Source organism: Dama dama, chromosome 24, assembly GCF_033118175.1.
Source record: "Dama dama isolate Ldn47 chromosome 24, ASM3311817v1, whole genome shotgun sequence".
Lineage (NCBI taxonomy): Eukaryota > Metazoa > Chordata > Mammalia > Artiodactyla > Cervidae > Dama > Dama dama.
Window position 1 is genome coordinate 23,842,925 of NC_083704.1, and position 27,070 is coordinate 23,869,994.

Below are 27,070 nucleotides of genomic sequence, written 5' to 3' on the forward strand. Positions count from 1 at the left end.
TTTCTTTGCCCACTCTCTTACAACGTAGGCTTTCCCTGCCTTTTTCAAAGTCACTTGGGGTTACCAGTGTCTCTCTTTGACCAGCCTTCAGGTGCTGCTCAGAGGGACGTGGGTCAGTGCCCTCTCCTGTATTCCTCTAGTTGGTTTTGAGAGCATCTAGAACACTAGACACCATGCCTTACACTTGATCCTTGACTTCTTCCCTCTGTTTGTTCTCTGTTGTTCCTTTCACTCTTTTTCCTTATATTTCCTTATTTTCTCCCTCTATCCTTTGTTACTTTATCTTCCACTTCTATTTTTTTGCCATCACTCTGCCTTCTTTCTTCTTCCTCTTATTTATTCCCTATTTCACCATTTTCTCCTCCCCATTTCATATGTTACATTCATCCTGACATTTGCCTTCTCCCCTCTTGCCTGCTGTCCCTTCTTTGACCTCTGTCCTCCTCACCCTTCCTTCTGCTCATCCTTTTCATTTTACATTTCACATCTGCCCTCTCTCTTCTGTCTTCTTCCCTCTCTGGTTTTCACAGCCCATCTTTGAGTTCCCAGGTAGTCAGGTTGCCTGCCAGTCAGATGGGCTCCTCAGGCTCCAGTCTGACCCAGAGGCTCAGCACAGGGACAAGGCTTGTTGTATTTATTAATTCAGTGAAAGTGATGCAAGCACATGATCAAAATGTGTAATACTTCAGTAGAAGGCACTGGGGATGTGCAAGGCAAGTAATTTAGCAGGGCTCTGGACCTCCTTCCAGACTGCTTAACACAGGGTCAGTAATGTTGGCCCCTAGCCTGCCAGGGTCTCTGTGTTTTGGGTGAGCAGCTCTACAAGGCTTAAGGATTATTTTCCAGATCCTCCAATTCTTGGTTCATGGCATTCTTTGAAGAACTCACATCGTGCTGGTGTGAGTTCACCAACCCCATCAGCCAGCTTTGAGAAAGATCTGTCTCCACCGCTTCAGTCTCATCACACATAGCATCTGTCTCTCATGCTCCTTTGGCAGTCGGAGGGTTTGATGTATTATGCACCTCGGAATATTCAAAAGATTATATAACCACCAGGCTATCAAAACCAGGAGACCAGAAATAATGGGAGCATCTTTTTCAAGGACTTTTTCCTCAGTTCTGATGTTAAGGAGGACAAAGGTGTTTGCTAGAGAATTTTAGACAAGCGTAAAAATACACAGTCACAGTCATAAGTGTATGTTGAAACCTCATACCATTGTAAGGATTGACTGTGTCAGTTTGGTTGAGTGGAAGTGGAAATATCTTTCACTTGGTTGAGAAGAGTGGGAGTAAGAAATATCTTCTGACAAAGCCTCCCACAATCATTAATCAATTTTGTGATTCATCAAAGATCTGTAAATTGTTGAGGGTATTGCCAGAGAGATGCGGTTTATGTGTGAAGAGATGAAAGCAGAGGATAGTGTATCTTTTAGTGACACGATAGGGTGATATGTTAGCCCCCAAAGTGAGTAGATAGAGGGAAGTGATGCAAGTCATATTTTCATGTTGTTGATTTATTCACCCAACTAGATGAGTAGTGATTTTTATATCAGAATGCCGGTTGGTTATCCTAGGAAAGCATCATCCCATGGCATACCTTTCTCATTATATCAGTGCACTTATTAAGCTATTGAGTGCACTAATTATAAGCTAATGAGTGCACTAATTAACACAGAGAAGCTCTTCTCACTAGTAAGCATGAAAGAGCTAACTAACTCTAGGAAACTTACACAAACTTAGTGGTTTGTGGTATGAAGACTGGAAGTTCAGAGGAGCACAGCATCGGAAACCTAATGGGGAAGGTTGCTTGCTGAAGTCAAGGAAAGATGCTTATCAAGATTTGGACACCTCCATATACTACTCTAAAAAGCCAGTGTAATTACCTTATATTGCTGCAAAATCTTTGTTTACTTGATAAGCTCCGTCCCTCGGGTCTAAGGGTTATTATAGCCAAATCAACTCTTTGGATATCTCAGAATGTTCAAACATAGACAGTGTATGAACTTTGGTCTCCTGCAACACAGGTATGCCTCCAGATGCCAAAGAAATTTCAATCTTCATTTCCCTCTGCAGCTGTCAGCTGTCTCTTCTATTTTCAGCATTTACTTTCAGAAGAAGAAAGGTAGCTGCTTCTTCATTTGCATACAGACCATCACAGCTACTCCCCAATGGTCCCTATGGCCACCAAATCCACATCTTTTTACAAGACCCCTCCTCTAGCCAAATGTTCCAGTCTCTTCTGACCCAAGTGCCCAATATCTTGAGAGAATACTTGATTTGCTCCACATTGGTCATCTGACTATGTCTGGCCCAATCACCTGTGACCAAGAGGTGGAGTCACAGGCACACACATGACTATGTTCATTCATTTGGTAAAGGGGAGATTAGTTCTCAAAAAGCGTGGATGTGGCTGGATGGGTACTTCCAAAGATGTTTGCTCAGGTTTGAGACAAGGAACAGTACCAGAAAGATGATCGAGGGTTGGAATTGTACAAGATAAGTGGACCTGTAATCCTATCCAAATTTAAAAGTAACATCCTGAGGGGCCTGATCTCTCAAAAAGTATGAAGGTTGTACACAGATTTTTTTAATTTGTAGAAATTTACCATAATCTTCAAGATAATTTCTATTTGACAGTACAACTGCCAATTTAAATCTGTGTGATGGTTTTAAGTGGATGCTAATGTTTATCTTTTCTGTTCACTAAGTTCAATGTGTTTTAAAAGATCATATTGAAACATAAACACTACTGCCAATTATTTGATTCCTATGATTAAAAAGCTCTTTTCTCTCAATATATAAATTTAATTATCTTTTCATTTACCAGCTCTCCACTTTCTTCTTGAAGGAAATGTGTCTAATTTTCTGCCTTTCAGGTTGACTTCTTGCTGTGCCAATAGCTTTTTAAATAACCAAAGTGACCTACATTAAACCCTGAGGTATGAATTTTATAAATAAAATTTATAGCTCTGTCATCATTGCCATTCATTTAAGCACACAAACCCATAACTCTTCCTTCTCTAGCCCAGGCCAATCAGTCACCAGCTCCTGCCAATTTCTCTTTCTTGATGTCTGTCAAATCCATCTCTTTCGATATCTCTTTCCTTCAATCCTCTGTGTCCAGTGCTGCTTCAGGAATATTCCCTGAGCACAGGTTTGCTTTTGCCTGTCCCTTCTGCTAATGCACTTTTAAAGATTCAACACTGTTTTCAGAACCAGACCTACTTTGATCACCCTTTTCTTTGAGAATATTCCTACTGCTTAGCCCTCACTCCCCTACCTATCCGTAAAAAAAAGCTGAAAAAACAAATAGAATGAAAAAGAAGAGTGAAAGTCTGGTGTAGAATTGTGTCTAGTTAAGGTAATAAAGCTAAATTCTTCCAGCTAAATGAGGGAAAACCCACCGGCATTTATCTGGTTCCAGCTGTTTCATATTCTTCCCTTTTATATCAACATACTGGTCTCTGAAATGACTTCAGAGCCTTCCAGTGGCTTCTGAATGGGTCTGCCTATAATTTTGCCTCCTTATCTATCATGTATTACATGGTTCCATTAGGGTATGAATCAGAGGCGAGAGTGCCGGATTTGATTTAAAAGCTTTTCCATTTCTCCTCTTAAAATTCCTCGTTCTGTAATAAATGTTAGTTTGCATTTGCTCATAAAGTTATTTTATGAGGAGGTGTTTTGCAGTTTTTTTGTTGTTTTTTCCTCTGTGGTTCTAGAAGATAAAATTTGATATCTTTTTTTTCTTGTATAGTCCTTGTGCACATTTAAAGTTTTTCTTCAAGAAAGAAAAAGTAAATTTACAGAAATAAATTAATGTGTTCTAGAAAAGAATTAGAGTCAGAAATTGTCCATGGCATCTGGCTTGTGGTGAGATACATGTATCTGCTCTTGAGCTATTAGGCCCCAGTTGGTTTCCTAAACTCTCCCTTTGTGTTGGGGGTATGCATAATCACTGTGTAGATAACCCGTTTCTGGAACCCTCAGTTCTCCTGCTTTTCTGACTTCCTAGTTTGCAACTCTTGTAGAATGCATAGCGTCTCCTGGGGATCCCCTCAACAAATATCTATTTTGAGCACCTACTTTGTTCCAGGTACTCTTCTTGGTCCCAAATCTAATGGGAAGATGCCCATGGAAGAGTTGAGGTTTTACAGACTCATAATTGAATACTAAATCCATTTCTCAATAAAAAGTTAAAATCTTTACATGTTGTTTAAACATTCTCTGTGCTTCTGTGAAAATGGGGGATAATAATAAAACACTAGCCGGAAAGAACTTGACCTATAACGCCTGATGGTGGTGGTTTAGTCACTCAGTCATGTCCAACTCTAGTGACTCCATGGACTGTAGCTCACCAGGCTCCTCTGTCTGTGGGATTTTCCAGGCAAGAATACTGGCATAGGTTTCTATTTCCTTCTCCAATATAACCCATAATCAACATATTACCAGGGACTTCAGCCTTTATTTATCTTGGAATTTGTCAAGTAGTGCCAATGCTAGGTGGATGCAAGCTGTGGTCTAGGTTTTCCTATAAAATAAACAGGCATTAACTGAGCCCCTACTCTGGACTAGAGACACAACTAGAAGAATGACACAGACGCTTCCTTCAGGGTGCTCACAGTTTATTGGCTGCATGGAGGGAAGAGGAATAGAACACCTATATTAACAAATAAATGTGTGGTTCAGGATAGTCTTGTCCTTGTGCATTTTCATTCCTTTCCATCTTACTCCTTGATGGAGGTGGAGGGTCTTTTAGCATAATAACCCTGGGAAGTTATCATGTGAAAGGTGATCATAATTTCTAGTAATAAGGCTAATATTATTGTTAAAACAAGCAAGAACTAACCTTAACTGAGCACTTATGTATCAGGTACTCTTCTAAATGCTTTATATTACCTTTTTTAGACTCATAATTTCTTCATGGAGTAGGACTTTTCATTATTTTCTTTGTAGTTAAAGAACCTAAGACACATTAAGTAACTTGCTTAATGGTTCAAAAGAGAATTTGTCTTGTAAATGTGAATGCCATTTCAGCCTTGGATGCCTAAGGTAGAGGTCTTCCATATGGGATGGTTTGTTGGAGCCATAAACTTGTATAAGGGCAAAGGGGTAGATTCTCACAGCAAGTAATGAAGGGAGAAGTGACTTGGGGATGCCCCATCTAAAGTGGGCAGTGTTTGGTCAGAAAAGGATCCTCATGGGAACAATGGAGAATATCCTTTGATTTGGATGCTAAGTATGTTTGAGTTTTGCGGGAACTCAAAATTCTTTCTTTCTGGTATGAACCCTCCGGATATTGCAGAACATGAGTCTTCTCTATCATCTTCCATCCTAAGTCCTAACATAAACCTTTTGAGGGAAAGGCTTACAAGGAAATGATCAGTTTTACTGGATGAGTGGGTTTTGAGGTAGGGAAGTCTTCTTGGTGGAGGTTAAGCTGAGTCTTGGAAGGTAAGTAGATAACTTGCCAGCTGCCCTTATGTGTGCATGCGTGCATGTATGTCACTTCAGTCCAACTCTTTGTGACCCTGTGGACCATAGGCCGCCAAGCTCCTCCATCCGTCACATTCTCCAGACAAGAAACTGAAGTAGGTTGCCATGCCCTCTTCCAAGGAATCTTCCTGACCCAAGGATTGAACCCATGTCTCTCACATCTCCTGCACTGGCAATTGAGTTCTTTACCACTAGCACCTCCTGGGAAACCCAGCTGCTCCCACCACCCCCCTAAAAAATAATAGGGATAAAATGGGCATTCCTGACAGAGAAGTCAGTTTGGGCAATGGTACATAAGTAGCCGACAGTCTTCAGAGGAATCGCAGGAAACTTCACTTGGTTAGACTTGTCCTGCTGGGGTGATGTGTCTGGAGGTGCTGGCATGTACAACCTTGTAAGCCATGTTTTGGAGTAAGATATTGGGAGCTGTTGAGAATATCTTAGCGGAGGGGGTAACTGGTCAGCTTTGGTTTATGAGGGTCACTCTGGCATGATACAGGGGTGGCTGGAAGAATGAGGCATCATGCTTCTGCTTTGCTTCCAAATCCTCTCTCCATATAGACATGCAAAGTGGAGCTCCTCTTTACATTCATCCCTTTGAACTTATCTTGAAAAGATCAAAGGAGAGGACAGATAGCTAACACATGCATTTGTGCCTTTGAGCTTCTCAGGAAAATGACAATGGAATGAATATTGTTCATGCAACAGATGGAAGATCACTTGTAGTTTATATTTACATCTGTGAGAAATCTGAAGGATTGAGTGGTTTATCAGTACTTCTGTTGCATGTGCTATAAAAATCCACTGGCTGAATCAAGGCTCAGTGACAATTATGAAACCAGAATGCACTAGTCTATCTCATCATTTATTATTTAATTAACAAATATCAATTTAGTATTTACTATTAATATATGTTGAGTAGATGGTGTACTATGTGCTGTGGGGTATGCCGTGATTATCACAAATACTAATAATACCAGTAATAATGTAGTGTGTGTGTGCTAGGTCATTTCAGCCATGTCTTTCTCTATATGGCCCTATGGACCGTAGTCTTCCAGGCCAACATTTATGACATCATAACTTGTATCAGTCATTTTGCTAAATGCTTTACATGGGTTACCTAATTAAATCCTTCCCCAAAACACTAAAAGTTAAGTGTCACTATTATTTTTATTTTATTGATGAATAAACCCAGAGAGAATATAGTAAGGGGACTGGGGTTTGAAATATGTCTAACACCAGAACTTGAACTTTTAGTTTGATACTTAAAGGAATTTAGATTCTCATTGAGGAGATGAGCCAATAAAATGGGAAATGATAAAAATGTCATAAGACAGATACAAAATGATTGTAAATGGGTTCAGAACAGATAGGTGACCACATTTAGCTTGGGAAGATCAGGGAAGCCTTTGTGGGGAGAGAGTACTGGATCTTAGATTGGATTTCTCTAGAGGCAAACCTTGAGACAAGGACTGATGATTGGTTTATTTGGAAGATAATCCCAGAAAGCATTGTCAGGGTCGGGGAAGTAAGGAGGGAAGGATGGTAATAATGAAAATGTTCTAGAACTGGTCTGCACTGTGGATCACTGAGGCTGAATACCAAAGGGGACTCCAGAGGTAATATGTTTTTGTTTTTGTTTTTTTTTTTCATTTATTTTTATTAGTTGGAGCCTAATTACTTTACAGTATTGTAGTGGTCTTTGCCATACATTGACATGAATCAGCCATGGATTTACATGTGTTCCCCTTCCAGATCCCCCCCTCCTGCCTCCCTCCCCATCCCATCCTTCTGGGTCTTCCCAGTGCACCAGCCCTGAGCACTTGTCTCATGCATCCAACCTGGGCTGGTGATCTGTTTCACCCTTGATAGTATACTTGTTTCAGTGCTATTCGCTCAGAACATCCCACCCTCGCCTTCTCCCACAGAGTCCAAAAGTCTGTTCTGTACATCTGTGTCTCTTTTTCTGTTTTTCATATAGGGTTATTGTTACCATCTTTTTAAGTTCCATATATATGCGTTAGTATACTGTATTGGTCTTTATCTTTCTGGCTTACTCCACTCTGTATAATGGGCTTCAGTTTCATCCATCTCATTAGAACTGATTCAAGTGAATTATTTTTAATGGCTGAGTAATATTCCATTGTGTATATGTACCATAGCTTCCTTATCCATCCGTCTGCTGATGGGCATCTAGGTTGCTTCCATGTCCTGGCTATTATAAACAGTGCTGCGATGAACATTGGGGTGCACTTGTCTCTTTCAGTTCTGGTTTCCTTGATGTGTATGCCCAGGAGTGGAATTGCTGGGTCATATGACAGTTCTACTTCCAGTTTTTTAAGGAATCTCCACTCTGTTCTCCATAGTGGCTGTACTAGTTTGCATTCCCACCAACAGTGTAAGAGGGTTCCCTTTTCTCCACACTCTCTCCAGCATTTATTGCTTGTAGACTTTTGGATAGCTGCCATTCTGACTGGTGTGTAATGGTACCTCATTGTGGTTTTGATTTGCGTTTCTCTGATAATGAGTGATGTTGAGCATCTTTTCATGCGTTTGTTAGCCATCTCTATGTCTTCTTTGGAGAAATGTCTGTTTCGTTCTTTGGCCCATTTTTTGATTGGGTCATTTATTTTTCTGGAATTGAGCTGCAGGAGTTGCTTGTATATTTTTGAGATTAATCCTTTATCTGTTGCTTCGTTTGCTGTTATTTTCTCCCATTCTGAAGGCTGTCTTTTCACCTTGCGTATAGTTTCCTTTGTTGTGCAAAATCTTTTAAGTTTAATTAGATCCCATTTGTTTAGTTTTGCTTTTATTTCCAATATTCTGGGAGGTGGGTCATAGAGGATCCTGCTGTGATTTATGTCAGAGAGTGTTTTGCCTATGTTCTCCTCTAGGAGTTTTATAGTTTCTGGTCTTACATTTAGATCCAGGAGTAGTAATATGGAACATACTTAAGAGCTATGCCACCCCCTGGTGAGGAAGCTGAGATATTCATACTCCTATGATAATCTTTTATTGACTGGAGGCTGCTTCTGGCTTTATAACTCCCAATCATTTCCAGCCAGCCCTAGGCTCATGCCCTTAAGGCAGGGAGTATCCAGTGCTTTCAGTATGATGAGGTTGGAATGTACTGCAATGATGACTACTGAGGTGATACGGACCAGGTACCCTTAACATCAGCTATAACATTTGAACTGCAGACACCTCTAAAGAAGGCAAGATATGTAGTCTTTATTTTTGTCAGCTGTGCACTCAGTTAAAAATCCAGGGCTCTACTTTAGAGTCGCAAGGCAAGAGCAGTCATAGGAAAGCAAGAAACAGTCTTCTGCTACAGTGTTGCCCAGAGACTGGTTCACAGGGAGATTTGATCTATACAAGAGAAGCCAGAAAAGTTTTCCCTGAAGAAATATTTACTAAGCTGAGCTAAGAAAGCTGAGAGCAATCACGGGTATGTGCACATGTGTGTATCTGTGGATGGGATGGTGGCAGCAAAGGCTTGAAGCAGAAGAGGGCACAGCGAATTGGGAGATCTGAGAGCAAGGCAGTATGTCAGGGGGTTGGGAAGAACATGGTGAGGTTGGAGAATGAGGGGGTGGGGTCCGAGCAGAGCTGGCGTGCACTAGGCTGTGGGCCAGAGGCGCTTAAGTATCCCTCGTGAATAAGGTGTTACTTTGACAAAGCTGACAGCATTTTTACAGAAGAGACTGGAGTTAAAGGAACTTGAGGTGCCATAGCAGGAGGTAGTTGTGATGCATGAATGCGATCTGCCATTCGGTGCCCCTGAAATCACACCAGGTCAGTGGCTATCTGTGTTAACAGGATGCCTTTGACTATAAAGAAACTTAACTCAAATTGAGTTAGGCAGAATGGAAAGTCTTGCTTAGATGCCCAGAGAGAGGCGTGTGGTCAGGCCTCAGTGACGTGGGCTTTGGCTCTTCTCATGCTGTCCTCCAGGCTTCCAAGATGGCCCCGCAGGTAAAGAATCCACCTTCGCTGCAGGAGGTGTGGGTTCTATGGGGGTTCTATGCATGTTCCCTGGGTCAGGAACATTCCCCTGGAGAAGGGTATGGCACGCACTCCAATATTCTTGCCTGGGAAATCCCATGGACAGATGAGCCTGGTGGGCTACAATCCATGGGGTCACAAAGAGGTGGACATGACTGAGCAATATTTGGATTATACTATCCTTTGGACACTTCTTTCCTCTGTTTCAATCTTGTTCTCAGCTTGGCTTTCTTCATAATTGTAAGGTGGGCAAGGTGATGCTTTTTCTAGCAGAAGAGAGATAATCCATCTCCCTAACCATAGGATAAGGGTTCTTCTTAATATACTGCCCTACATGGACCCACCCCTGGACCAGTGATGATTACCAGGATAATTTCCAGGGCAGATTGGCTCAAGCTGGAAAACCACTCACCATAATGGAGAACAGGAGTACCAAAATTTGCTCTGACTATGGATGGAGTTTTGTGACATTGTACAGGAGACAGGGATCAAGACCATCCCCATGGAAAAGAAATGCAAAAAGGCAAAATGGTTGTCTGAGGAGGCCTTACAAATAGCTGTGAAAAGAAGAGAAGCAAAAAGCAAAGGAGACAAGGAAAGATATTGCCATTTGAATGCAGAGTTCCAAAGAATAGCAAGGAGAGATAAGAAAGCCTTCCTCAGCGATCAATGCAAAGAAATAGAGGAAAACAACAGAATGGGAAAGACTAGAGATCTCTTCAAGAAAATTAGAGATACCAAGGGAACATTTCATGCAAAAAGGGGCTCAATAAAGGACAGAAATGGTATGGACCTCACAGAAGAAGAAGATATTAAGAAGAGGTGGCAAGAATACATGGAAGTACTGTACAAAAAAGATCTTCATGACCCAGATAATCACAATGGTGTGATCACTCACCTAGAGTCAGACATCCTGGAATGTGAAGTCAAGTGGGGCTTAGAAAGCATCACTATGAACAAAGCTAGTGGATGTGATGAAATTCCAGTTGAGCTATTTCAAATCCTGAAAGATGGTGCTTTGAAAGTGCTGCACTCAATATGCCAGCAAATTTGGAAAACTCAGCAGTGGCCACAGGACTGGAAAAGGTCAGTTTTCATTCCAATCCCAAAGAAAGGCAATGCCAAAGAATGCTCAAACTACTGCACAATTGCACTTATCTCACACGCTAGTAAAGTAATGCTCAAAATTCTCCAAGCCAGGCTTCAGCAATACGTGAACTGAGAACTTCCAGATGTTCAAGCTGGTTTTAGAAAAGGCAGAGGAACCAGAGATCAAATTGCCAATATCCGCTGGATCATCAAAAAAGCAAGAGAGTTCCAGAAAAACATCTATTTCTGCTTTATTGACTATGCCAAAGCCTTCGACTATGTGGATCACAATAAACTGTGAAAAATTCTGAAGGAGATGGGAATACCAGACCACCTGACCTGCCTCTTGAGAAACCTGTATGCAGGTCAGGAAGCAACAGTTAGAACTGGAAATGGAACAACAGACTGGTTCCAAATAGGAAAAGGAGTACGTCAAGGCTGTATATTGTCACCCTGCTTATTTAACTTATATTCAGAGTACATCATGAGAAACGCTGGGCTGGAAGAAGCACAAGTTGGAACTAAGATTGCTGGGAGAAACATCAATAGCCTCAGATATGCAGATGACACCACCCTTATGGCAGAAAGTGAGGAAAAACTAAATAGCCTCTTGATGAAAGTGAAAGAGGAGAGTGAAAAATTTGGCTTAAGACTCAACATTCAGAAAACTAAGATCATGGCATGTGGTTCCATCACGTCATGGCAAATAGGTGGGGAAACAGTGGACAAAGTGGCTGACTTTATTTTTCTGAGCTCCAAAATCACTGCAGATGGTGACTGCAGCCATGAAATTAAAAGACGTTTGCTCCTTGGAAGGAATGTTATGACCAACCTAGACAGCATGTTAAAAAACAGAGATGTTACTTTGCCAACAAAGGTCCATCTAGTCAAGGCTGTGGTTTTTCCAGTGGTCATGTATGGATGTGAGAGTTGGACTGTGAAGACAGCTGAGCGCCGAAGAATTGATGCTTTTGAACTGTGGTGTTGGAGAAGACTCTTGAGAGTCCCTTGGACTGCAAGGAGATCCAACCAGTCCATCCTAAAGGAGATCAGTCCTGAGTGTTACTGAAAGGACTGATGCTGAAGCTGAAACTCCAATACTTTGGCCACCTGATGAGAAGAGCTGACTCATTGGAAAAGACCCTGATGCTGGGAAAGATTGAGGGCAGGAGAAGAAGGAGATGACAGAGGATGAGATGGTTGGATGGCATCACCAACTTGATGGACATGGGTTTGGGTGGACTCTGGGAGTTTGTGATGGACAGGGAGGCCTGGCGTGCTGTGATTCATGGGGTCACAAAGAGTCAGACACGGCTGAGTGACTGAACTGAACGGAATCAAGAATCACTTCTGGAGATGAAGATGGAGTTGTAGAAGCAGAGTGGATTCCTACGAAAATAATTATTTTGAAAGGAGGAAGGGAAGAAAAATGATGCTAGGCTGATGATAAAAAATATGTACTCCTCTACTACTTCAAAATAGCCACAGGAAATAACAGGACTAAAAATTAAGGGATTTCAAAACATAGCTTTTCTTAAGTATGTTTATCTGAGGCATCGTGGTACTGCAGACAAAAGCCTAGACTCTGAATCTGAACATTGGACTCCAGAGCAGGGCTGTGCCATTTAACAAATGGATCATCTTAGACAACTTAAATTTTAAGGTAAACACTAATAATCATCTCTGCCACAGAGTTGTGCAGATGCTGAAATTAGATGATGTTTGTGTAAATCTAGAAACAGTGCTGAGTTCATGATAAGAAACCAATCAGTTGAAGCTAGTGTTATCACCTCCTTGCTTCGTACAAGATACTTCTCTGCCAGTTATGCTGAGATATAGCAAGAACTTGTGATATGATTGGGAATTCCTGCCTTTAAGACATCTTTGGGAATTGGTAAAATTAATATATATTTAAAATGACTCCTTCTAAACGATCAGTTTATAAATCTGGGTTTTGAAATGTAAGGAAGGCATTAAAAAGAGCTTTCCTGATATGAAAGCATAACCAGGCTATTAGTATTTCCTCATGTAAACATTACTGAGCCCCTTCAAGGAACAGATGGGCTTAAATATAAATGGATGAAGTGATAACCTAGGTATAATCAGTGGGATGGTGTAACGACACTGTTGTTAGACTGGGGATGCATAGATTTAGAGAAGACCTCAAACACCTATCACTGCCCAAAAATCATTATAGGAATCAAGTCTGGGGAAGCTAAGAGAACTTGCTTCATAAGGATGATTTCATTGCTTATGCTAAAACACATTCAGCCATTTTGTAGTTGTGCAAATCTCTCTCCTGAGAGAATGAGAAGATTTTTCAAGGCAGCTAAACCCACAGAACTGTTAAAATGGAAATGAAATTAATGATACAGTTTTTTATATTCTCTCACATTCATTGACAATAAATCACATGAAGCCGCAGCATCTTTGCATTTATCACACAATGGTCTTTCTTCCTAATGGCTATACTTAACATCTTTCAGTACTACAGAAGTAGATTGATTGTGTAGAGTCTGGGAAAAGGCAATATTTGCTCATAAATAGTATCAGAGAATCATGCCCACACTGTGCAACTGACATGTGCCTTTAGGACTGCTGGGAAGGGGAGAAGTTTCAAATGGGAGAAGTACAGGACATGATCCATCTTCCCTTATATGTTTTAGTTCATCCGCTCGATGAAAGTGCACTATTCTATTGTCAACACTGTGAGGAAGGTCAGGTTGAGGGGACATCTATCTTTTTGTCTTTTCTTGCATAAATTATATGGAAAAGTGAAAGCTGATGCTTCAGGCAACTCAGGGGCTCTTGAATGAAAGTGCATTAGCCCTGAAGGAAACAAATGAAAAAAAAAAAAAACCTCTAAAAATGGTAAATATTGTTTCTGCTGATGTACTACTCTTTAATTTAAAAACATTTTGTGAGAGTGTCCTGGGCATCTCCCAACCAGAGGGCCAGCGTTAACCCAGATACACAGGATAAAAGGCTTTTTTCTCTTGTCCTTCTTAGTCTTTAGAGTCTAAACTGCTCCTTTGTGGAATCTGAGCAAAGATAAAGAAGTTTGTACTGGGACAGAAGAGTGAAATCATTTTGAAAGTGGTAGTGTTCACCCAAGGCTGTACTTCTGTAGCCCAGGGGCGTGTGTTCCCTGGGGCTCTGGCCGTCTGTGCCTGGTGATACAGGAAACCTCAGGATAAAGTTGAATGTATTTTAGTGAAACATTTGTTCTACTTGAGGGTTGAGTGAGTGAGTGAAAGTCACCCAGTCCTGTCCAACTCTTTGCAACTCCGTGGACTATACAGTCCATGCAGTTCTCCAGTCCAGAATTCTCTAGGTTGCCATTCCCTTCTCCAGGGGATCGTCCCTACCCAGGGATTGAACCCAGGTCTTCCGCATTGCAGGCAGGTTCTTTATCAGTGGAGCTACCAGGGGAGGGTTATTATATCAATTAAGAATACATTTCGCTGCAAGTAACAAAAACAGTGGCTTAACCAAATAGGAGTTTAATTTACTTCTATTAATATAACAAAAGTACTAGCATTTGAAAATTGGTGCTTTCAGGGACTCATATTATTCCTATCTTTTTGCCCTCAGCAGCCATCCTTCAGCTGTTCTTTGCATATCAGCTTTTGTTCTGCTTCTTTCCCTAGTGGCATTGCAGTATGGCTGCTGTACTTCCCGGGACCAAGGCTGCATACAGATAGGCAGTACCAGCTGCCTCTAGTTTCTTTGTAAGGGAAGAAAAAGCTTCCCACGATCCTCCCCCTAAAGGTTCCACTTCACTCCCAGTTGCCAGAATTGGAACAGGTTTCATTCCTACTTCTAGGGCCAATTACACATCAGAAATAAGAATTATCTTAGTTGGCCTAGACTAGTAATGATTCTATATTTGGGGTTTATCACACCACCATCCTGCAAAGAAATCCAGTTCTGTTAATGAGGAGAAAGTGCCTATTTCTTTGTTACTCAGTTAATGAGGTTATGCATAGGCAATAATTGATATTTTAAAAGTTCTAAAATAAAATAAGCGTACAAAGTATAACAAGTGACAAATTGCATTATATTTGAAGACAATATTTACAGAAATTAGATGCTTTCAGCATGCATTTCAACTTGCTTTATTATGTTGTATAACTGACCTTCCTACCCCACTGCCCTTGTCTGATCCACTTCCCACATAGTAATAAGGTGATCTTTGAAAGGTGTAATCTGAATATGCTGCTCCATTGCTTAAACCCCACCAATATCATCCCAACAGTGTTGGGATAAAGTCTAAAGTTCTTATTGTGACTTTGAAAATCCCTCGGAGTCTAGTCCCAGACTCTTCTCTCACCCCAATTCATGTCACTCCCCCCAGTCACCTTCGAGACCCCTGTTGTACTTGCTCAGTTCTTCACCAGAGCCAAGCAGTCTTGCCATTGAACCTGGTATATGCTGCTTTCCCTCTCTGGGTCCCTCTACTCCCACTTACTATACTTTATTTCTGCTGGATAACTTCCAGCCTTCGTTACAACTGTTGCTTCTTCTGGGATGCCTTCCTTGATGACCCCTGACAAGATTTGATGAATATATATATATATATATATATATATATATATATACACACATACATATATATCCAGAAAAATAAAAACACTAGTTTGAAAAGATGAATGCACCCCAATGTTCATAGTAGTAGTATTTACAGTTACCAGGATATAGAAGCAATATTAAGTGTCCATGAACAGCTGAATGAAGAAAAATGTGGTATATATACACAATGGAATACTATTCAACAATAAAAAAGAATGAAATAATGTTATTTGCAGCAATATGAGTGGACTTGTAGGGTATTATGCTAAGTGAAATAAGTTAGAGAAAGACAAGTACTATATAATATCACTTCTCTATGATATCTAAAAGGTAAAACAAACTAAGGAATATAACAAAAAGGAAAAAGACTCACAGACATAGAAAACAAACTAGGAGTTACCAATAAGAAGTGGAAAAGGGGGGCAAGGTAGGGGTAGGAGATTAAGAGGTATAGACTACTATGTGAGAAATAAGCTACAAGGATATATTGTACAGCATAGGAAATATAGCCAATATTTTATAGTAACTGTAAATGGAGCATAATCTTTAAAAAAAAGTGTGAATTATTATGTTGTATACCTGAAACATAGTACTGTAATCAACTATGCCTCCATTAAGAAAAAGGTTCTGGTGACCTTAATTTTTGCTTTCTCAGTACCCTCTTACTGCACGTAGAGGTTTTTAAATATATATATTTATTTTATTTGGCTGTGCCAAGTCTTAGTTGAGGCTTGAGGGAGACTTAGTTGTGGCATGCAAACTCTTAGTTGCAGCATGTGGGATCTAGTTCCCTGACCACGGATTGAACCTAGGCACCCTGCATTGGAAACAGGGAGTCTTAGCCACTGGACCACCAGACAAGTACCTAGAGGTTTTTAAAATTTATTTTGTTTAAATCAGAGTCACTCTATGCTTTTCAGGACATAGAATTTTTTCCATCTTACCTACTTGGTCCACCATTGGTTTCCTACTGCCTATCATATTACCTGGCACTCAGTAGGCGTTCCATAAATGTCTTTTAAAATTTATTTTATTTACTTGTTTCTGGTCACATCATGAGGCATGTAGGATCTTAGTTCCCCAACCAGGGTTCAAACCCATGCCCCCCTGCAGTGGAAGCAAGGAGTCTTAATCACTGGACTGCCAGGGAAGTCCCTCCATAATGTCTTGATATTTAGTTACTTGAAGTTTGTGTAAGTACTCTCAACTCACATATTGACAGCTTGCTAATTATAAAGGGGAAGCTTTACCCCTTCCCAAAAAGTTTGAACAATAAAACCCAGACGTTAAGAAAGGCAAGTATCGTATCACAGGCATTTGGCCATTTGCCAGATACAACCCCAGTGCCCAGTTGATCAGGAAGGTTTAGCAGGAGATGAGAATTTTATCACAGCTACTCCTAAGACAACCACCTTTTTCTTCAATTAATAAGGCTTCTATTTTGCTTATGACTTGTTTTGTAAAGATGCCTGTCATCTCATATTTAAGGATTTGTTGCTTGTTTTGTTTCCCTTCAAGTTTACAAATAAGAGCACGGGGCCTAGAATACTCATGAAGCTTGTTTTGCTTCTCTGAGCTCTCTCAGTTTTTTTGGTAGGTCTTGTTACCATCAGTCTCAGGCAGACAGAAACCATGTAGCAGGAAAGATCATGCCTGGGAGCTCTAAGGGACTGGCCTTGTCATTGGTACCTCTGGATTCATGGTTCATGTTTCAGAAGGAAGACAGGCAGAGAAAGGAGTCTTCTAAGCACCCAGATTCAGCCAAAGCTGACCCTAGACAGTTCCTTGAATTCTCAACTTTTCAAGTCAGTAAATGTTTATTTGTTTGTTTTGACTGTTTTCAGTTGAGATTTTGGTCATTCACAAGTGAATAATGAATAGAATATTTGGAACTGGGGGATATAATGGTTGCCTGGCTAGGAATGTCATCTTAATCTCTGACCAGTGGTGAGAAAGAGTTATTTTCACCTAAACCACTGAGTATTTTATTATCAGAAAAGAGGGGAAAGAGGCCAGGGGACAAAAACACAGAAACAAAGGTATTGAAGGGAGCCATCTAAGTTCCTGAATGCGCGGAGCTACAGAGAAAGACTGACCCAAGAGGCCTCTGATCGCCAGCTACAAGACTCTGATAGGGCCGTAACTCCTGCAGCAGAGGCAGTCCACATCCTTACACACTTGGTGCCTCCAGGGTCCCACAGGCCAAGCAGCTGCGCCACCTTCATGCTCAGCTCTCACTGGGGCAGAGCTGCCACAGGCAAAAGAAAGTCTTGCATCTATGCACACAGGGTCACTTCGGTCATGTCCAACTCTTTGCAATCTTGTAGACTGTGGCCTGCCAGGCTTCTCTGTCAGGGAGGGGGACTCTTCAGGCAAGAATACTGGAGTGTATTGGCCAATACTGGTTGCCATACCCTTCTAGAGCACTGTATTTCCTGCTGCCCTAGCCGCCAACTCCCCTGAGAACTTGGTGCTGCCAGAACTCCTGTGACACAAGCAGCTGTACCACCTCTACCCTTGGCCGTCATAGGGGCGAAGCCAAGTCCTCCACAGCAGCCTCAGGAGCAAACCCCAGTGGACAACCCACCTGTAGAGGTGGAAATAAAACCACAGTTGAAACCCAGGGGCAGTGTGGCTAAGGAAGAATTCCCAAAACCTTTCCACCAGCTGTACAAGCTGCAGATTAAATCCACACAATCAACTAAGCAGATTGTGTTGATGGAATATATAAAAGGTCATCGAGAGCTCCCACAAAAGAAAACACACTAGCTCTGATAGCTGTGGACACTGGAAGCAAGAATGCACAGGAGCAGGACCTGTAGGATTAGAATCTGAGCTGCCCCCACAGCAGGTCCAGAGACCAGCACAGTGTTGGGAGGGCATTTGGGGGGTGAGGTGGACTGTGACTCCCAGCGAGGGAAAGGACTCTGACAGCAGTGACTCAAGAAAAACATTTATAATTCTTTTATTTATTTATTTATTTATTTTTTATTTTTTTTTATTAGTTGGAGGCCAATCACTTCACAACATTTCAGTGGGTTTTGTCATACATTGATATGAATCAGCCATGGATTTACACGTCTTCCCCATCCCAATCCCCACTCCCACCTCCCTCTCCACCCGATTCCTCTGGGTCTTCCCAGTGCACCAGGCCCGAGCACTTGTCTCATGCATCCCACCTGGGCTGGTGATCTGTTTCACCATAGATAGTATACATGCTGTTCTTTTGAAATATCCCACCCTCACCTTCTCCCACAGAGTTCAAAAGTCTGTTCTGTATTTCTGTGTCTCTGTTTCTGTTTTGCATATAGGGTTATCGTTACCATCTTTCTAAATTCCATATATATGTGTTAGTATGCTGTAATGTTCTTTATCTTTCTGGCTTACTTCACTCTGTATAAGGGGCTCCAGCTTCATCCATCTCATTAGGACTGGTTCAAATGAATTCTTTTTAATGGCTGAGTAATATTCCATGGTGTATATGTACCACAGCTTCCTTATCCATTCACCTGCTGATGGGCATCTAGGTTGCATCCATGTCCTGGCTATTATAAACAGTGCTGCGATGAACATTGGGGTGCACGTGTCTCTTTCAGATCTGGTTTCCTCAGTGTGTATGCCCAGAAGTGGGATTGCTGGGTCATATGGCAGTTCTATTTCCAGTTTTTTAAGAAATCTCCACACTGTTTTCCATAGTGGCTGTACTAGTTTGCATTCCCACCAACATTGTAAGAGGGTTCCCTTTTCTCCACACCCTCTCCAGCATTTATTGCTTGTAGACTTTTTGATAGCAGCCATCCTGACTGGCGTGTAATGGTACCTCATTGTGGTTTTGATTTGCATTTCTCTAATAATGAGTGATGTTGAGCATCTTTTCATGTGTTTGTTAGCCATCTGTATGTCTTCTTTGGAGAAATGTCTGTTTAGTTCTTTGGCCCATTTTTTGATTGGGTCATTTATTTTTCTGGAATTGAGCTGCAGGAGTTGCTTGTATATTTTTGAGATTAATCCTTTGTCTGTTTCTTCATTTGCTATTATTTTCTCCCAATCTGACGGCTGTCTTTTCACCTTACTTATAGTTTCCTTTGTAGTGCAAAAGCTTTTAAGTTTCATTAAGTCCCATTTGTTTAGTTTTGCTTTTATTTCCAATATTCTGGGAGGTGGGTCATAGAGGATCTTGCTGTGATTTATGTCAGAGAGTGTTTTGCCTATGTTCTCCTCTAGGAGTTTTATAGTTTCTGGTCTTACATTTAGATCTTTAATCCATTTTGAGTTTATTTTTGTGTATGGTGTTAGAAAGTGTTCTAGATTCATTCTTTTACAAGTGGTTGACCAGTTTTCCCAGCACCACTTGTTGAAGAGGTTGTCTTTTTTTCCATTGTATATCCTTGCCTTCTTTGTCAAAGATAAGGTGTCCATAGGTTCGTGGATTTATCTCTGGGCTTTCTATTCTGTTCCATTGATCTATATTTCTGTCTTTGTGCCAGTACCATACTGTCTTGATGACTGTGGCTTTGTAGTAGAGTCTGAAGTCAGGCAGGTTGATTCCTCCAGTTCCATTCTTCTTTCTCAAGATTACTTTGGCTATTCGAGGTTTTTTGTATTTCCATACAAATTGTGAAATTCTTTGGTCTAGTTCTGTGAAAAATACCGTTGGTAGCTTGATGGGGATTGCATTGAATCTATAGACTGCTTTGGGTAGAATAGCCATTTTGACAATATTGATTCTTCCAATCCATGAACACGGTATATTTCTCCATCTGTTTGTGTCCTCTTTGATTTATTCCACCAGTGTTTTATAGTTTTCTATGTATAGGTCTTTTGTTTCTTTAGGTAGATATACTCCTAAGTATTTTATTCTTTTTGTTGCAACGGTGAATGGTATTGTTTCCTTAATTTCTCTTTCTGTTTTTTCATTGTTAGTATATAGGAATGCAAGGGATTTCTGTGTGTTAATTTTATATCCTGCAACTTTACTATATACATTGATTAGCTCTAGTAATTTTCTGGTAGAGTCTTTAGGGTTTTCTATGTAGAGGATCATGTCATCTGCAAACAGTGAGAGTTTCACTTCTTCTTTTCCTATCTGGATTCCTTTTACTTCTTTTTCTGCTCTGATTGCTGTGGCCAGAACTTCCAACACTATGTTGAATAGTAGTGGTGAGAGTGGGCACCCTTGTCTTGTTCCTGATTTCAGGGGAAATGCTTTCAATTTTTCACCATTGAGGGTGATGCTTGCTGTGGGTTTGTCATATATAGCTTTTATTATGTTGAGGTATGTTCCTTCTATTCATGCTTTTTGGAGAGTTTTAATCATAAATGAGTGTTGAATTTTGTCAAAGGCTTTCTCTGCATCTATTGAGATAATCATATGGTTTTTATCTTTCAATTTGTTAATGTGGTGTATTACATTGATTGATTTGTGGATATTAAAGAATCCTTGCATTCCTGGGATAAAGCCCACTTGGGCATGGTGTATGATTTTTTTAATATGTTGTTGGATTCTGTTTGCTAGAATTTTGTTTAGGATTTTTGCATCTATGTTCATCAGTGATATTGGCCTGTAGTTTTCTTTTTTTGTGGCATCTTTGTCTGGTTTTGGAATTAGGGTGATGGTGGCCTCATAGAATGAGTTTGGAAGCTTACCTTCATCTGCAATTTTCTGGAAGAGTTTGAGTAAGATAGGTGTTAGCTCTTCTCTAAATTTTTGGTAGAATTCAGCTGTGAAGCCATCTGGTCCTGGACTTTTGTTTGCTGGAAGATTTTTGATTACAGTTTCGATTTCCTTGCTTGTGATGGGTCTGTTAAGATCTTCTATTTCTTCCTGGTTCAGTTTTGGAAAGTTATACTTTTCTAAGAATTTGTCCATTTCATCCAAGTTGTCCATTTTATTGGCATAGAGCTGCTGGTAGTAGTCTCTTATGATCCTTTGTATTTCAGTGTTGTCTGTGGTGATCTCTCCATTTTCATTTCTAATTTTGTTAATTTGGTTCTTCTCTCTTTGTTTCTTAATGAGTCTTGCTAATGGTTTGTCAGTTTTGTTTATTTTTTCAAAAAACCAGTTTTTAGCTTTGTTGATTTTTGCTATGGTCTCTTTAGTTTCTTTTGCATTTATTTCTGCCTTGATTTTTAAGATTTCTTTCCTTCTGCTAACCCTGGGGTTCTTCATTTCTTCCTTCTCTAATTGCTTTAGGTGTCGAGTTAGGTTATTTATTTGGTTTTTTTCTTTTTTCTTGATGTAAGCCTGTAATGCTATGAACCTTCCCCTTAGCACTGCTTTTACAGTGTCTCATAGGTTTTGGGTTGTTGTGTTTTCATTTTCATTCATTTCTATACATATTTTGATTTCTTTTTTGATTTCTTCTATGATTTGTTGGTTATTCAGAAGCGTGTTATTCAGCCTCCATATGTTTGAAGTTTTAACAGTTTTTTTCCTGTAATTGAGCTCTAATCTTACTGTATTGTGGTCAGAAAAGATGCCTGGAATGATTTCAATTTTTTTGAATTTTCCAAGACCAGATTTATGGCCCAGGATGTGATCTATTCTGGAGAAGGTTCCGTGTGCACTTGAGAAAAAGGTGAAGTTGATTGTTTTGGGGTGAAATGTCCTATAGATATCAATTAGGTCTAGCTGGTCCATTGTGTCATTTAAGGTTTGTGTTTCCTTGTCAATTTTCTGTTTAGTTGATCTATCCATAGTTGTGAGTGGGGTATTAAAGTCTCCCACTATTATTGTGTTACTATTAATTTCCTCTTTCATACTCGTTAGCGTTTGCCGTACATTTTGCGGTGCTCCTATGTTGGGTGCATATATATTTATAATTGTTATATCTTCTTCTTGGATTGATCCTTTGATCATTATGTAGTGTCCTTCTTTGTCTCTTTTCACTTCCTTTATTGGAAAGTCTATTTTATCTGATATGAGTATTGCGACTCCTGCTTTCTTTTGGTCTCCGTTTGCATGAAATATTTTTTCCAGCCCTTCACTTTTAGTCTGTATGTGTCTCTTGTTTTGAGATGGGTCTCTTGTAGACAGCATATATAGGGGTCTTGTTTTTGTATCCACTCAGCCAATCTTTGTCTTTTGGTTGGGGCATTCAACCCATTTACATTTAGGGTAATTATTGATAGGTGTGGTCCCGTTGCCATTTACTTTGTTGTTTTGGGTTCACGTTTATACAGCCTTTCTGCATTTCCTGTCTAGAGAAGATCCTTTAGCATTTGTTGAAGAGCTGGTTTGGTGGTGCTGAATTCTCTCAGCTTTTGCTTATCTGTAAAGCTTTTGAATTCTCCTTCATATCTGAATGAGATCCTTGCTGGATACAGTAATCTAGGTTGTAGCTTATTCTCTTTCATTACTTTCAGTACGTCCTGCCATTCCCTTCTGGCCTGGAGGGTTTCTATTGATAGGTCAGCTGTTATCCTTATGGGAATCCCTTTGTGTGTTATTTGTTGTTTTTCCCTTGCTGCTTTTAATATTTGTTCTTTGTGTTTGATCTTTGTTAATTTGATTAATATGTGTCTTGGGGTGTTTCGCTTTGGGTTTATCCTGTTTGGGACTCTCTGGGTTTCTTGGACTTGGGTGGCTATTTCCTTCCCCATTTTAGGGAAGTTTTCAGCTATTATCTCCTCGAGTATTTTCTCATGGCCTTTCTTTTTGTCTTATTCTTCTGGAACTCCTCTGATTCGAATGTTGGGGCATTTCACAGTGTCCCAGAGATCCCTGAGGTTGTCCTCATTTCTTTTGATCCTTTTTTCTTTTTTCCTCTCTGCTTCATTTATTTCCACCATTTTATCTTCTACCTCACTTATCCTATCTTCTGCTTCCGTTATTCTACTCTTGGTTCCCTCCAAAGTGTTTTTGATCTCATTCATTGCATTATTCATTTTAAATTGACTCTTTTTTATTTCTTCTAGGTCTTTATTAAACATTTCTTGAATCTTTTCAATCTTTGTTTCCAGGCTATTTATCTGTAACTCCATTTTGTTTTCAAGATTTTGGATCATTTTTATTATCATTATTCTAAATTCTTTTTCAGGTAGATTCCCTATCTCCTCCTCTTTTGTTTGACTTGGTGGGCATTTTTCATGTTCCCTTACCTATTGGGTATTTCTTTGCCTTTTCATCTTGTTTAGATTGCTGTATCTGGAGTGGGCTTTCTGTATTCTGGAGGTCTGTGGTTCCTTTTTATTGTGGAGGATTAACCCAGTGGGTCGGTTTAGACGACTGGCTTGTCAAGGTTTCCTGGTTAGGGAAGCTTGCATCAGTGTTCTGGTGCGTGGAACTTGATTTCTTCTCTTTGGAGAGCAATGGAGTGCCCAGTAATGAGTTTTGAGATGGGTCTATGTGTTAGGTGTGACCTTGGGCAGCCTGTATGTTGACGTTCAGGGCTATGTTCCTGTGTTGCTGGAGAATTTGCGTGGTATGTCTTGCTCTAAAACTTATTGGCTCTTGGATGGTGGTTGGTTTCAGTGTAGGTATGAAGGCTTTTGGACAGTCACTTATTACTTAAAGTTCCATGTAGTCAGGAGTTTTCTGGTGTTCTCAGGTTTTGGGCTTAAGTCTCCTGCCTCTGGATTTCAGTTTTATTCTTCCTGCAGTCTCAGGACTTCTCCAACTATACAGCCCTGATAAGAAAACTTCTAGGTTAATGGCTAAAAGATTCTCCCCCGTTAGGGACACCCAGAGAGGTTCACAGAGTTACATGAAGAAGAGGAGAGGGAGGAGGGAGATAGAGATGAGCAGGAGGAGAAAAAGGGGTACTCAAGAGGAGAGAGACAGATCTACGCAGCTGTCTGTTCCCAGAGTGTTCTCCGTAGCCCAGTCACCTACAAAGATTCACAGAATTGGAGTGGGAAGAGAAGGGGAAAGGAGGAAATAGAGGTGTTCTGAGGTAGAAAACAGAGAGTCAAGATTGGGAGAGAATAATATTTGGTTTAAAAATAGGGCTTCTGTGTTTTTTTTTTTTGTAAGGTTATAGTGTATTGAAAATGAAAATTAAGGAATAGTAGAGGAGTACTAGAGGACTTTAAAAGAAATAAGAGAAAAAGAAAAATAGAAAATAGAAGAGAAAAAGGAAAGAATAAAAAGAAGAAAAAAGAAAAAAAAAAAGAAAGAAAAAAAAATTTTTTTTCCCCCTAATTACAAAAATCATAAAAATCTATGGAAATGAAAGTTATGGAGTAATGGGGGAGTAATAGGGGATTTTAAAGGAAAATAAAAGAGAAAAAATAAAAAAGAAAAAATAAAAAAACAAAGAAAAAAAAAAGGGAAAAAACTAAAATTATATCTAGGAGTTTCTCTGGAGCTGTTGCGGTCAGTGTGGGTTCGGCTCAGTTTCAGATAGCTCCTCGTTCCAGCTTACGCTTCTCGATATCTACAGGCTCCTCCGGTGTAGTCAATGTTTCCTAGAGGGATTTTAATCTGTTGCACCAGTCCCTTCTGAAGCGGTTCCCTTTGTTTATTTGGCTTCTGTTTGCCGGTCTCTTCAGAGCCTCATTTCTGCCCTGACACAGGCGGGCGGAGGTGGACTCTTATTCAGGTAGCTAGTTCCGTCGCTCTGCGGGGAGGGGCTGGCTCTGCAGGGCGGGGCTGGCATTGTAGGGACGGGCTTGCGCGGGGACGGGCTGGGACTGCCGGGAGGGGCTGACGCTGTGGGGACGGGCTGGCGTCGCGGGGACGGTCTGGCGCTGCCAGGAGAGGCTGACGCTGCTTTCTCTGTCTGCGCTGCTCAGGCTCCCGGCTGTTCTATATGGAGTGCGCCCCACGCTGCGCGAGGTTCCAGCCCTCGGGTGTTCCACAAAAGCGCGGAATGAAAAGCTGCGCCTGCTCTCTGTGCCTTCCCCGTCAGAGGGGTCCAGGCAGCCAGGGGCTTGGTGGGCGCACTCTCCACAGGTGTGGCGCACCCACTCCCTTCCGCGGACCCAGTCTCAGTTTCCGCTGGCGCCAGTCGGGTGCGCGCGCCTTCTGCCCTCCGCGTCCCCAGCCCCAGTCCCCGCCCGCGCCGGTCGGGTGCCTGCGCCCTGTGTCTCGCCGCGACCTTCCCCTCCCCCCTGCCTCCTGCCTCCGGCGGAGCTGGGCCGGTCCGCAGCCTGCGAGCTCCTCTCTGGACCGTCTCGGTCTCTTTGTTCTGCGAACGGCCGGCAGTGTGTTCGGGCCGGTTAATTTACTCTCTCTCTTTTGGTCTCCCACAGTTCAAGTTGGCAACTCACAGAAGCTCCCTCCGATTGTCCTCAGGGCACTCAGGCCCGGACCCTACCCCAAGCAATGCCGCCTAAGACTTCCCGGGACGGATCACCGTCCTTAGCTCTTTTGTCTCACTTTTTATCTTTTATATTTTGTCCTACCTCCTTTTGAAGACAATGGGCTGCTTTTCTGGGCGCCTGATGACCTCAGCTAGCGATCAGAAGTTGTTTTGCGAAGTTTGCTCTGCGTTCAGTTATTCTTTTGGTGAATCTGTAGGAGAGAAAGTGGTCTCCCCGTCCTACTCCTCCGCCATCTTGGCTCCTCCTCCCCAAGAAAAACATTTATAATTCTTATGTTTTGACTTGTTCTATGGATTCTTTTGAATTTTTTTTTTCCTCCCCCCACCCTCCTCTGTTGTAGATGTTGATTTTATTGGCACTAAGAAATCCAATTAAGCTTTTGAGCTTTTTTTTTTTTTTCTGAGTCACATTTTTTATTGTTGTCATAAACCTCTGCCTCTATGTTGGGCTTTTGCAGTTCTATGGAGTTTTCCTCTTTCTCTCTCTCTCTCTTTTAATTTTAATTTTTAAAAACAATTATTATTTTTCTACATTTATTCCTTTGTGTGCTTTCCTACTGTTCTTTTCCCTTGCAGTTAATCTTTAATGTATAAAAATTTTCTTTATCTACCTCTATTTAACTTTGCATATCTATTCTTTCTTTCTCTCTTTTTCTGTCAACATATTTGTTAGTTTTATTTTCATTGCTTTAGTCCCCAAATGGCACCTTGCTTTAATTTTGTTTTCCAGTTTGTGCTTCAATTAGGTTTGTTCTGGTAGATATAATTTGTAGTATCCTTTGTTTGCTTGGTCAATCTGTTGTACATTTTTCTGCTGGACTCTTTTGATTTTGCTATTGATCACTCACCTAGAGCCAGGCATCCTGGGGTGCAAAGTTAAGTGGGCCATAGGAAACATGACTACAAACAAAGCTAGTTGAGATTATGGAATTCCAGTTGAGCTATTTCAAATCCTGAAAGACAATGCTGTGAAAGTGCTGCACTCAATATATCAGCAAATTTGGAAAACTCAGCAGTGGCCACAGGACTGGAAAAGATCAGTTTTCTATCCAATCCCTAAGAAAGGCAATCCCAAAGAATGCTCAAACTACCGCACAATTGCACTCATCTCACACTCTAGCAAAGTAGTGCTCAAAATTCTACAAGCCAGGCGTCAATACTTTGTGAACCATGAAATTCCAGATGTTCAGGCTGGATTCAGAAAAGGCAGAGGAACCAGAGATCAAATTGCCAACATCTGCTGGATCATTGAAAAAGCAAGAGAGTTCCAGAAAAACATCTATTTCTGATTTATTGACTATGCCAGTGCCTTTGACTGTGTGGATCACAATAAACTGTGGAAAATTCTGAAAGAGATGGGAATACCAGACCACCTGACCTGTTTCTTGAGAAACCTGTCTGCAGGTCAGGAAGCAACAGTTAGAACTGGAAATGGAACAACAGACTGGTTCCAAATAGGAGAAGGAGTACGTCAAGGCTGTATATTGTCACTCTGCTTGTTTAACTTATATTCAGAGTACATCATGAGAAACGCTGGGCTTGAGGAAGCACATCTGGAATCAAGATTTCCGGGAGAAACATCAATAGCCTCAGATATGCAGATGACACCACCCTTATGGCAGAAAGTGAGGAAAAACTAAAGA